Below are 13,983 nucleotides of genomic sequence, written 5' to 3'. Positions count from 1 at the left end.
TGGCAATCATTAAAACAAAGGCGATTTTCTTCTTGGCGAAATCTTTTGACGAAATTTCTCCTCTGAATGTGATAATATTGTATTGTCGCCAACGACACGGCGAGAAATGATCATAATAAGAAATGAGTCATCAATAGGTTCATATGTCGTGGGTTCTTCAGTCGATTTCATTTCCTTACTTCCTCCTTCTATTTAGCACAACATTAATGCATGTGGCACAGTAGGCAGCAGGCTAGCGTCTGCCAGAAGTTCTGTTGTCCATCACCGGTGGAGAGGAACTGACGATGGGTCCCCTATTTGATAGCCTGCTGAGCTCGGTGCATGGAATGAGAAGGCAGGCAACTTGTGACTGGACCATGTACTGGCGATGTGACGCCCACCTGTATTTGAACCTGGGAGGGTCTGATACACCACACACGTTCTGCATATCTACAAGAGAACGCCTTTTCTTTATACGAAGAGAGCAAACAACGCAGAGAGACCTTCTGAGTAGTAAAACTGAGCCTTAAGAGTGCTCAGGAGCCCGAAGGGACGTCAGAAAACTTTGTTCGATAAAAAAATGATACTTAGGAATGCAGCAGCAGAGTGTTTCGGGACCGTCTCGTGAAATTATAGTGTACTTGAAGTTACGTGTTTAGATACTGATGTGCATTCTTGTGGTAAATGGAAATGAGCGTATGGCGTCATTGCCCGGGAGGCCCCTTACGAGGCAGGTCCGGCCGCCTTGGTGCAAGTCTTATTACATTCGACACCACATTGGGCGACCTGCGCGCAGGATGGGATGAAGACGACACAATACCCGGTCCCTGAGCGGAGAAAATCCTCGACCGGGAATGTATACCGCAGAGACAGGCTGGACAGTGAAGGGCGAGACTTGTTTATAGCGATAAGAAGTGCAATAGTATTGAAGGAAATTGACGGAGATCCGAAATGTGAAATAATTTGGGTCAAGGTCACGGTTAAATCTGGCTGAAACACGGAAATTGGATGTCTCTATACGCCCTCTGGCACAGCAGCTGTTGTGGCAGAGCTCCTGAAGGAAAATTTGGAAAGTATTTCGAGTAGATTTCCCGATCATGTTATAGTTCTGGGTGGAGATTTTAATTTTCCGGATGTAGACTGGGAGACTCAAAGGTTTATAAGGGGTGACAGGGACAAAAAATCCAGTCAAATTCTTTTAAGTGCCTTATCTGAAAACTATCTTGAGCAGTTAAACAGAGAACCGACTCGTCGCGATAACATATTAGGCCTTCTGGTGACAAACAGACTCAAACTATTTGAAACAGTTAACGCAGAACGGGGAAACAGCGATCATAATGCGGTTACTGCATCAATGATTTCAGCCGTAATATTAAAAAAGGCCGGAAGATTTTTCTGTTTAGCAAAAGTGACAAGAAGCAAGAAGCAAGTACTTGACGGCTCAACACAAAAATCTTGTCTCAAGTACAAATAGTGTTGAGGATCAGTGGACAAAGTTCAAAACCATCGTACAATATGCATTAGACGAGTATGTGCCAAGCAAGATCGTAAGAGATGGAAAAGAGCCACCGTGGTACAACAACCGTGTTAAAAAAACTGCTGCGGAAGCAAAGGGAAGTTGACAGCAAACATAACACAGCCAAAGACATGCAGCAAACAAAAATTACGCGGAGCGAATTGTAGTGTGAGGAGGGCTATGCGAGAGGGGTTCAATGATTTCGAAAGTAAAATTCCATATACTGACTTGGCAGAAAATCTTAAAAACTTTTGGTCTTATGTCAAAGCGGTAGGTCGATCAAAACAAAATGTCCAGACACTCCGTACCCAAAATGGTACTGAAACAGAGGATGACAGACTAACGGCCGAAATACTAAATGTCTTTTTCAACAGCTGTTTCACAGAGGAAGTGCAAGGTACTTCCTTTTCTATATTGTCGCAAAGATATCGAAATGAATGACAAAGGGATAGAAAAACAATTAAAATCGCTCAAAAGAGGAAAGGCCGCTGGACCTGATGGGATACCAGTTCGATTTTACACAGAGTACGCGAAGGAACTTGCCCCCCTTCTTGCAGCGGTGTACCGTAGGTCTCAAGAAGAGCGTAGCGTACCAAAGGACTGGAAAAGGACACAGGTCATCCCCGTTGCCACGAAGGGACGTCGAACAGATGAGCAGAACTATAGACCTATATATCTCTAACGTCGATCGGTTGTAGAATTTTGGAGCACGTATTGTGTTCGAGTATAATGACTTTTCTGGAGACTAGAAATCTACTCTGTAGGAATCAGCATGGGTTTCAAAAAAGACGATCGTGTGAAACCTAGCTCGCGTTATTCGTCCACCAGACTCAGAGGGCCATAGACACGGGTTTCCAGGTAGATGCCGTGTTTATTGACTTCCGCAAGGCGTTCGATACAGTTCCCCACAGTCGTTTAATGAACAAAGTAGGAGCATATGGACCATCAGACCAATTGTGTGATTGGATTGAAGAGTGGTCTAGGGGTAGCGTCTTTGATTCATAATCAAAAACGTCTTCGGTCCCGGGTTCGATCCCCGCCAATGCCTAAATTTTGATAAATAATCAGCATTGGCGGCCGAAGACTTCCGGCATAAGAAGTCAGCCTCATTCTGCCAAAGGCGTTGTCAAAGAGGGCGGAGGAGCGGATAGAGGTTCAGGGCACTCTCTTGTCCTAGGGGTGGGAAATTGCCCCTAAAGGCGGAAGAATCAGCAATGATCAACGACATGAGGATGCAGAAGGCAATGGAAACCACTGCAATAAAGACACGTAACGTGTATCCATAGGACATGTGGCCTGTTGTTGAAGAAGTGTCATGATGATGTCTCCATTGGCAAAAGATTCCGGAATAGTCCCCCATTCGGATCTCCGGGAGGGGACTGCCAAGGGGGAGGTTACCATGAGAAAAAGATTGAGCAACCAAAGAAAGGATATCGTTCTACGAGTCGGGGCGTGGAATGTCAGAAGCTTGAACGTGGTAGGGAAACTAGAAAATCTGAAAAGGGGAATGCAAAGCCTCAATCTAGATATAGTAGGGGTCAGTGAAGTGAAGTGGAAGGAAGACAAGGATTTCTGGTCAGATGAGTATCGGGTAATATCAACAGCAGCAGAAAATGGTATAACAGGTGTACGATTCTTTATGAATAGGAAGGTAGGGCAGAGGGTGTGTTATTGTGAACAGTTCAGTGACCGGGTTGCTCTAATCAGAATCAACAGCAGACCAACACCGACAGCGATAGTTCAGGTATACATGCCGACGTCGCAAGCTGAAGATGAACAGATAGAGAAAGTGTATGAGGATATTGAAAGGGTAATGCAGTATGTAAAGGGGGACGAAAATCTAATAGTCATGGGCGACTGGAATGCAGTTGTAGGGGAAGGAGTAGAAGGAAAGGTTACAGGAGAATATGGGCTTGGGACAAGGAATGGAAGAGGAGAATAATTGAGTTCTGTAACAAGTTTCAGCTAGTAATAGCGAATACTCTGTTCAAGAATCACAAGAGGAGGTGGTATACTTGGAAAAGGCCGGGAGATACGGGAAGATTTCAATTAGATTACATCATGGTCAGACAGAGATTGCAAAATCAGATACTGGATTGTAAGGCGTACCCAGGAGCAGATATAGACTCAGATCACAATATAGTAGTGATGAAGAGTAGGCTGAATTTCAAGACATTAGTCAGGAAGAATCAATACGCAAAGAAGTGGCATACGGAAGTTCTAAGGAATGACGAGATACGTTTGAAGTTCTCAAAACGCTATAGATACAGCAATAAGGAATAGCGCACTAGGCAGCACAGTTGAAGAGGATTGGACATCTCTAAAAAGGGCCATCACAGAAGTTGGGAAGGAAAACATAGATACAAAGAAGGTAGCTGCGAAGAAACCATGGGTAACAGAAGAAATACTTCAGTTGATTGATGAAAGGAGGAAGTAAAAACGTGTTCCGGGAAAATCAGGAACACAGAAATACAAGTCGCTGAGGAATGAAATAAATAGGAAGTGCAGGGAAGCTAAGACGAAATGGCTGCAGGAAAAATGTGAAGACATCGAAAAAGATATGATTGTCGGAAGGACAGACTCAGCATGCAGGAAAGTCAAAACAACCTTTGGTGACATTAAAAGCAACGGTGGTAACATTAAGAGTGCAACGGGATTCCACTGTTAAATGCAGAGGAGAGAGCAGATAGGTGGAAAGAATACATTGAAAGCCTCTTTGAGGGTGAAGATTTGTCTGATGTGATAGAAGAAGAAACAGGAGTCGATTTAGAAGAAATAGGGGAACCAGTATTAGAATAGGAATTTAAAAGAGCTTTGGAGGACTTACGGTCAAATAAGGCAGAAGGGATAGATAACATTCCATAAGAATTTCTAAAATCATTAGGGGAAGTGGCAACAAAACGACTATTCACGTTGGTGTGTAGAATATATGAGTCTGGCGACATACCATCTGACTTTCGGAAAAGCATCATCCACACAATTCCGAAGACTGCAAAGCTGACAAGTGTGAGAATTATCGCACAATCAGATTAACAGCTCATGCATCGAAGCTGGTTACAAGAATAATAAACAGAAGAATGGAAAAGAAAATTGAGAATGCGCTAGGTGACGATCAGTTTGGCTTTAGGAAAAGTAAAGGCACGAGAGAGGTAATTCTGACGTTACGGCTAATAATGGAAGCAAGGCTAAAGAAAAATCAAGACACGTTCATAGGATTTGTCGACCTGGAAAAAGCGTTCGACAATATAAAATGGTGCAAGCTGTTCGAGATACCGAAAAAAGTAGGGGTAAGCTATAGGGAGAGACGGTTCATATACAATATGTACAACAACCAAGAGGGAATAATAAGAGTAGACGATCAAGAACGAAGTGCTCGTATTAAGAAGGGTGTAAGACAAGGCTGTAGCCTTTCGCCCCTACTCTTCAATCTGTACATCGAGGAAGCCATTTTGGAAATAAAAGAAAGGTTAAGGAGTGGAATTAAAATACAAGGTGAAACGATATCAATGATACGATTCGCTGATGACATTGCTATTCTGAGTGAAAGTGAAGAAGAATTAAATGATCTGCTGAACGGAATGAACATTCTAATGAGTACACAGTATGGTTTGAGAGTAAATCGGAGAAAGACGAAGGTAATGAGAAGTAGTAGAAATGAGAACAGCGAGAAACTTAATATCAGGATTGATGGTCACGAAGTCAATGAAGTTAAGGAATTCTGCTGCCTAGGCAGTAAAATAACCAATGACGGACGGAGCAAGGAGGACATCAAAAGCAGACTCGCTATGGCAAAAAAGGCATTTCTGGCCAAGAGAAGTCTACTAATATCAAATACCGGCCTTAATTTGAGGAAGAAATTTCTGAGGATGTACGTCTGGAGTACAGCAGTGTATGGTAGTGAAACATGGACTGTGGAAAACCTGGAACAGAAGAGAATCGAAGCATTTGAGATGTGGTGCTATAGACGAATGTTGAAAATTATGCAGACTGATAAGGTAAGGAACGAGGAGGTTCTACGCAGAATCGGAGAGGAAAGGAATATGTGGAAAACACTGATAAGGAGAAGGGACAGGATGATAGGACATCTGCTAAGACATGAGGGAATGACTTCCATGGTACTAGAGGGAGCTGTAGAGGGCAAAAACTGTAGAGGAAGACAGAGATTGGAATACGTCACGCAAATAATTGAGGACGTAGGTTGCAAGTGCTACTCTGAGATGAAGAGGTTGGCACAGGAAAGGAATTCGTGGCGGGCCACAAAAAAAAGTTAAAAAAAGAATAAAAAAAGATAACAGAACGCAGCATGTCATTCTCAATGGAAAGAAGTCTTCCGAAGTAAGAGTGATTTCGGGTGTGCCGCAGGGGAGTGTCGTAGGACCGTTGCTATTCATAATACACATAAATGATCTTATGGATAACATCGGAAGTTTACTGAGGCTTTTTGCGCATTGATATTTTTGGTCAGTACTCATTGTGTCGGCCATTATGGTCCTTATTTGGGAGGATTTTTTGTTGGCAAGAGTCGAGTTTCCATAAATTATCTTAATTCATTAAATTATCTGGGAGTAGGGCATTACGAGTGATTTAAAATGGAGTGGTCATATAAAGTTGAACGTCGGTAAAGCAGATGTCAGACAGAGATTGATTGGAAGACTCCTAAGGAAATGCAATCCGAAAACAAAGGAAGTAGGTTGCAGTACGCGTGTTGGCCCACTGCTTGAATATTGCTCACCAGTGTGGGATCCGTGCCAGATAGGGTTGATAGAAGAGATAGAGAAGATCCAACGGAGAGCAGTGCTCTTCGTTACAGGATCATTTAGTAATCGCGAATGCCTTAGGGAGATGATAGATAAAATCCAGTGGAAGACTGCAGGAGAGACGCTCAGTAGCTCGGTACTGGCTTTTGTTGACGTTTCGAGAACACACCTTCTCCGAGGAGTCAAGCAGTATGTTGCTCCCTCCTACGTATATCTCGAGAAGAGACCATTAGTCTAAAATCAGATAGATTAGAGCCCACACAGAGGCATACCGACAATCTTTCTTACCACGAAGAATATGAGACTTTAATAGAAGGGAGAACCGATAGAGGTACTCAAAGTACCCTCCGCCACACACCGTCAGGTGGCTTGCGGAGTATGGATGTAGATGTAGATGCAGAATCCAACTCGAGCCCTTTAGGAGGACAGTCCGTCACGCTGACCATTCAGCTATCGTAGCGTACTTTCTTTTGGTGGAGGAACTCAACACCTGCATGATGTAAGTTTGTTCATGTATCTACTTCAGGTCGGAACACATTCCATTGACACTGCTACGCTGACTACGCTGCTGGGAGTTAAATGCTTTTTCAGTTCTGTTAATTAAGAACTGCAACTCCTGTCTGCATCCCTGATGATCGTGGGGTTGAAAAGGGTGCACTTCTCCAAGCTCAGGAGTGAGCCACATAGAGCAGGAAAATCTTATTTCGCGGTGAGAAGTCTTAGAGTATAGCCTGCTTTGTAGAGAGCAGTTGCTCGTTTGCTAAGTTTGCCTTGAGACCAGACATAAGTTTTCCACTGAACGGTGCAGCGGACTTTGACCATCAGCGTCGATGGCGTGCAGAGGCATACTGGACTGGCAACCGGTCGGCATACGCTACTCACAAACGAAGGATGAGAACGACTGGTAGATATCGCGTTTCCTGTAGTGAGAACAGCATGCTACGGGAAGTTCTTAATCAGGCAAAGAGGGGTAGATTGGTTAGATTTCAGGTTATGTAAAGTGTGGGTTAGATTAACAGTAATAGGTGTCCGTGTGGGCCACAGGGCTTAGGCGCGTAGTTAATGATCTTTTGACCCTTTCGGTCTTGCATCGCTTCAGTCATCATTCATCTTAATAGTTAAGGCCGCGAGAATACCTGTCGTTGAGTCTTGAGAAATATAGTTGTATTTGTTTCCTTTATCATAATCACCAGTCTTTCCGCCACGGATTTCAGATAAATGTTCTTTTACGAGTAGCTTTTTATTAATACTGTGTCGTTTTTTGTGTTAGAGAGCTCAATATCGTTATTCTTTTCAAGCGTGTTATTGTGGTAACCCCATTTTCTGATATTTTTAGAAATAAACTCGCGATCTTACAGTGCTCTGCAATTGCTAAATATGTATAGGAATTGATACTTCGTGGCAGATTAAAACTGTGAGCCCGACCGAGAATCGAACTCGGGACCTTTGCCTTTCGCGGGCAAGTGCTCTGTCATCTGAGCTACCAAAGCACGACTCACGCCCGGTCCTTACAGCTTTACTTCTGCCATTATCTCGTCTCCTACCTTCCAAACTTTACAGAGGTTCTCCTGCGCACCTTGCAGAACTACCACTCCTGAAAGAAACGATACTGCGGAGACATGGCTTAGCCACAGCCTGGGGGATGTTTCCAGAATGAGAGTTTTCACTCTACAGCGGAGTGTGAGCTGATATGAAAGTTCCTGGCAGATTAAAACTGTGTGCCCGACCGAGATTCGAACTCGGGACCTTTGCCTTTCGCGGGCAATTGCTCTACCATCTGAGCTACCGAAGCACAACTCATGCCCGGTCCTCGCAGCTTTACTTCTGCCAGTATGTCGTCTCCTACTTTCCAAACTTTACAGAAGCTCTCCTGCGAAACTTGCAGAATTAGCACTCCTGAAAGAAAGGGTATGGGAATTGGATGTGTATCCTAATTTTCTTCACCCCCTTCTCTTTTTACGTCTCCCCCTCCTTCCTCTCTCTTTGTCCATCTTCTCCTCCTCCCCCTCCGTCTGTCCCCTCCCCCTTATCTCCCTCCACCTGTAAGGCTCCTCCTTCCGCTCTCTCTGTCCTCTTACTTCTTCTCCCCCTCCCCCCCCCCCACCTTCTTTGCCCCATGACTCACCATGGGGCTAGCTTTTTGGTACTGACTACGAATGAATGTCGCTCAAAATGATTGGCTAATTGGGTTTGGATGATTGGTATGTAGGATATGAGAGACGCTGCTGGATCTGTGAGGATAGTAACTTAATTGACAGTACTTCACATAGTTTTAATCTGTGGTGAACGGGTAGGACTACAAAAGTATCGTACGATTCACAGTCCATAGTAGTACTCTAATATGAGCCAATAAGCCACAAATACACCTCCAGTTTGCCGTTGAAACCGGATGTAAGGAATATTTATATATGGTATTACAAAAAGGTACGGCCGAACTTTCAGGAAAGATTCCTCACACACAAATAAAGAAAAGATGTAATGTGGACATGTGTCCGGAAACGCTTAATTTCCATGTTAGAGTTCATTTTAGTTTCGGCAGTATGTACTGTACTTCCTCGATTCACCGCCATGATTTCATACGGGATACTCTACCTCTGCTGCGAGAACATGTGCCTTTACAAGTACGACACAACATGTGGTTCATGCACAATGTAGCTCCTGCACATTTCAGTCGAAGTGTTCGTACGCTTCTCAACAACAGATTCGGTGACCGATGGATTGGTAGAAGCGGACGAATTCCATGGCCTCCACGCTCTCCTGACCTCAACCCTCTTGACTTTCATTTATGGGGGCATTTGAAAGCTCTTGTCTACGCAACCCCGGTACCAAAGGTAGAGACTCTTCGTGCTCGTATTGTGGACGGCTGTTATACAATACGCCATTCTCCAGGGCTGCATCAGCGCATCAGGGATTCCATGCGACGGAGGGTGGATGCATATATCGTCACTAACAGAGGACATTTTGAACATTTCCTGTGACAAAGTGTTTGAAGTCACGCTAGTACGTTCTGTTGCTGTGTGTTTCCATTCCATGATTAATGTGATTTGAAGAGAAGTAATAAAATGAGCTCTAACATGGAAAGTAAGCGTTTCCGGACACATGTCCACATAACTTATTTTCTTTCGTTGTGTGTGAGGAATGTTTCCTGAAATTTTGGCCGTACCTTTTTGTGACACCCTGTACATATTCCTTTTAATTTTCTCTTCTTCCTATATGAAGAAAGAGCAAAAGAAAATATAGAGAAGAGAGAAGAAGAATATACTTAACATTAAAATCTTAGTAACTGAAAATTGCAACATGTCCGCCGTTAACAATACATAATTCCCTTTTCCGCATATCTGTAACACATCCATCTCCTCTGACATCTCAAACGTTAGTAGGTTATTATCTTCGCTCATTCCGCGACTCGTATCAGCACTGAATACCCACGCGAGCACGCCTATTATTAGCGTTCGCACTCACAGTAGACTGTAACCGTCTTTTTACACAATTTTGTTACAAATCAACACTTTCGATTAATAACCTGTCTTCTCCTCTCCCACTGGACGTAACCTCACTCTCACACGAAGTCTCGTTTTATAGCATACATCTTATTTTCCAGATTATAAGCTGCTAACATTTTCACACGTTATTCTGATAGCCTATGTCAGCAGAGATCGATTACTCATTTGCAACAATCATGATAAATCGTTACAGTCCTTAATAAGCAAATATTTACTGGGCTCAGACTCAGGCAATATTTCTTGAAGAACGAGATATTCGCCTTTGTTAGCTTTACTTAAAAATAGCATACATATTTGCATATCCATACAAAGTGAATGAGAACTCTTACAGCAAGTTTGTTCAAACACGGCAGATGTTTGAACGGTATTGGAGTTTAATGCTGTTTCTCTCAGATGTGTCACGAAACTGTCAAAATTGAAGCAGAGCTGTAGCTTTTTGTTGTTGCTAGCTCGTTGTTTCTCGTGTATCCCCTGCACTCAGACGACGTGAGTCAACTGTCATGCGATTGTTAGAACAGTCTCAATACTGTACCGTACGTCCCATCATATAAGGAAAACTCAGCCTTTTCAACGCAGTTATCATTTGTCCAGCCAAACAATCAAGTGGAATGATACGTCATGTCATGAAACGAGCTACAATTTTTAAAAACGTTCTTCTTGTGCGTTTGGATTGAGGGACTGAGGACGAACTGATTGCAAAAGGAAGCACAATTGTTTGAATTTAAAACGGATTACGTGATTAGTCACAGTATAGGGTATCAGAACAGTGTAGCCCGTGCCCTCGCGAGTCATTTCCTGACTGCTGTGAGATGAGGTTTTGATTTTTTTTGTTTTTTTGTTTTTCGGTAGCGCACTGCGGGATTACAGAAGTTACGTTGTTTCCAGAATGCTGCAGCGAATTGTGCTCTGCTGTGAAACTTGTTGACAGATTAAAACTCCGTGTTTTAATCTCTCAGGAAGTTACATTTATTTGATTATGCTGAAAACGAGTGTTGCGCTTATTCGAGTGTAATGAAAACAGAAGGTGCATTTTTCGTTAGTGCCGAAAACACTTATTTAGCGTCGTATATATGTTATGGGCTCCTTTAGCATTTATTTCATGCATTTTAAAAGAGACAGGTCAAATTATTATTATTAATTATGATGTTAATGTTTATGATTCAGAAATTCGTTGGCTTTTTTTACTGATATTAGAATGTTTATGAGTTTACGTAGCGCGCTGGCTAAATGTTAGCTTCAAACCAACTGCAAATTACTTAAATGTCGGAATTTCAATAATACATAAAGCAGAGCTGTAGCTCCACAAAACAACAGATTGCGGCGGGGAAAGGAGGGTGGGAGCTTGGAAGACTACACGTCGTGCAAGACCAAGTACTATCGCTGGGTAATGGCCAGTTGTACGTTATATGGAAATATTCCCTAACACGGCTCGATCCGAAGTGCAGGTTTTAGCCGTTATTCCACTTTCCATCGATCCTTCTGATCTGCGAACTGCATTTCTTTTGAACTCGAGTCAAGATTATCGTAATAAGAAGTCGTTGAAGTAACGATCTTATCTTTAAGTTTATTTTGGAAAAAATACAATAATATTGTTCCCTCGCCTGTTGCTGTTGTGAATAATACTACTAACGTCCACGTTTAGAATGATTACAATTCGTTTTGCGTAATATTACAGAAGAGCAAATTATTTCTTCATCTATATCACAAAATAGCTACCAATCGAGATGATGAATTCTTTTCTTTCCTCACAAGAGCCACGACATAAGCAAGGACTCAGGTCTCGGAAATGCTAGTAAAATGTACGCTAGAAGTCAGGTGGAAGCGAATTCCTACCTTTGGCGCTCAGCGTGCGCTTACTCGACAAGGTATAAGACGTTAGGTCTAAACTACAAGTGCTAAATATTTAGCGCTGTGTTAGAATGTGCTGATATTGCTTTGTCCTGTAGCCTAGAAAATATAACAGAAGAACAGCTTCCTTTTACACTCCGCTTTCTAAAATGAGCTATGTAAATAACGGTAATTTGTTTCGGCACTACGCACTAATTTTCAGTAGAAGAGATACGCATTACTCGTAATAGGTAGGAAATGGTAACCGCTACTGGACTCTCCAGGCCCAGATATTCCTCATATATTCGACAGGGACTGAGATTTCCAGAATTTAATTCGGGGCGCTTGACAAATGGGTTTTCTCCGAGAAATAGTTTACCGAAACTTAGGAATATTGCTTATGAGCTGTTGAAGTTCTGCTTTAGGTATCTCGCCTCGCAACCCCCTTTCTATTGAGAGAGCTGTCGCTGTCAAAGTTTGCGCTCGAGACCGAGTTCGCAAGTCATGATCCATCGAAATATTGCTGTTTCCTCTGCTTTTCTTAGCTAAGAATGTCTCGTATTTCAAAATACGCTCTTTCTGTTCTTTTGTACACATCACAAAGCAGTAACTAATAAAAACCTTATAGTTTATGTTTCTCTTTTTTCATTATTGACGGTGCTTTTATTCCGGGATACTCAGTGATAAAACGTGTCACTTTTCAGTCAGAATCACATAAACTAATACAAGTAGTTTAAAATATCAAAAAATTTAGTATTAACGTGCTTTTTAAAATCATTTAACTTTTAATTAACATGAATTATCTTTTAAAACTAATTTTGATAAAACTGACGAAAGATTTTTATTGTTGTGGTCTTTAGTCAGAAGATTCGCTTAATGTAGCTCAAACTTTCCCACAAGTTTCTTATCTCCCCAAGTACCTCCTAATTAGTTATGTGATTGTCCCGTTTAATCTTCAGCATTCTTCTGCAGAAACACAGTTCCGAGGCTTCTATTCTCGTCTTGTCTAAACTGTTTGTCGTCCATATTTCAGTTCCGTACATGGCTATACTCCATGCAAATACTTTCGAGGAATGACTTCCTAATGTAACAACAACGACGCTGTATTACTGTACATATTAATAACATTTTTTCTTCTGATTTTTCGATAAACTGGTGTAATTGATGTTCTGATTTCATTTCTTTTTTGTTTCATGCCATTGTGTTGAGAAAACTGTAAACGAGTTTCAATGTGAATATTAATGTTTATGTCAAATGTCAAGCAATATTGTAATAGAATTGAAATGTAACAAATGTTGAAACTGTTGTAAGATGTTTAAAATTGTAATTGTGCGACTGGTCCATATTTAGGCAATGTGTTAGGATATGTAGAATGCAAAACCTCGGTTGAATATCCGGCCTGTCCAGGAGCGGTAAAAGGTGGATGGCAGGCGAGCGCGGGAAAATGCACACAGGCACTGCACGGCACAACGGAGTCAGCAGTAGTTAGTTGAAGTTTTGCACTGGTTTGAGAAACACCTTATGGAGCGAGGAGGCTCTCCTAGAAGACGTAGCTTCATTGAGCCTCGGGTATGCCGTTCCAACGCCCTCACGGCATGGCAAAATTCCATAGGCACTAAATGGAAAAGTATTGCGGCGCTAAGAAGAGTTAAAGCGCCATCTCGCCGCCCGCCAACCGCCGCATCGATACAAGCAGGTTGAAACTTTTAGTACTGCATTTGTATGGACCAGAGAGTGAACTGTTCAATAATAACCTAAATTATACCAGAACTTTCCCATCATTTAATTATCCTCACAACTAACCTAGACAGGGTCCTTTCCAAATGTAGTGCAATCCGAGTGTCCCGAAATGAAAAATTAAATTTTGTGTTAATAATAATTACTTGCAGACCTAGCTATGTTAGAATGGTGTTTAAAGAACTGTTTTGTTAATGAACCAGTAAATGAATAACGAAGGTCTAACGAAGTTGAAAGACAACTTTAATATTGATATAGTAATGAAGTTTAATTATTTCGAGACATATATAAAGGTATTTAAATGAGCAGTAAATTAGATAAAAAGAGTAGTAACTTATATACTGGAAATCTTGAACGCATAATAAATTCAGTAATCAATTTTTTTAATACAGTGATCATAACAGTTTCAGGATGCCCCCTTTTTTTTTATTCATTTGAATTCTGAAGTGTTCTAAATTGGTTTGACCAGAAAAAGTTAAAGTCAATATAAAAGTTAAAATTCATCAGTGTTTTATCTTCATCAAAATTGACATTTTGTGTGTGGCACGAAAGTGATATTTCTAGGGTAACCTATGCCAGATTTTATTCAGATTAATAGAGAATATAAAGTTTTGTAGTATACATTATAGTGTAGTGTTATGTATTCACGGTTTTTCCATATCAG

The sequence above is a fragment of the Schistocerca gregaria genome, chromosome 1 (assembly GCF_023897955.1).
Source record: "Schistocerca gregaria isolate iqSchGreg1 chromosome 1, iqSchGreg1.2, whole genome shotgun sequence".
In the NCBI taxonomy this organism is placed as follows: domain Eukaryota; kingdom Metazoa; phylum Arthropoda; class Insecta; order Orthoptera; family Acrididae; genus Schistocerca; species Schistocerca gregaria.
This window is presented reverse-complemented; position numbering follows the sequence as displayed.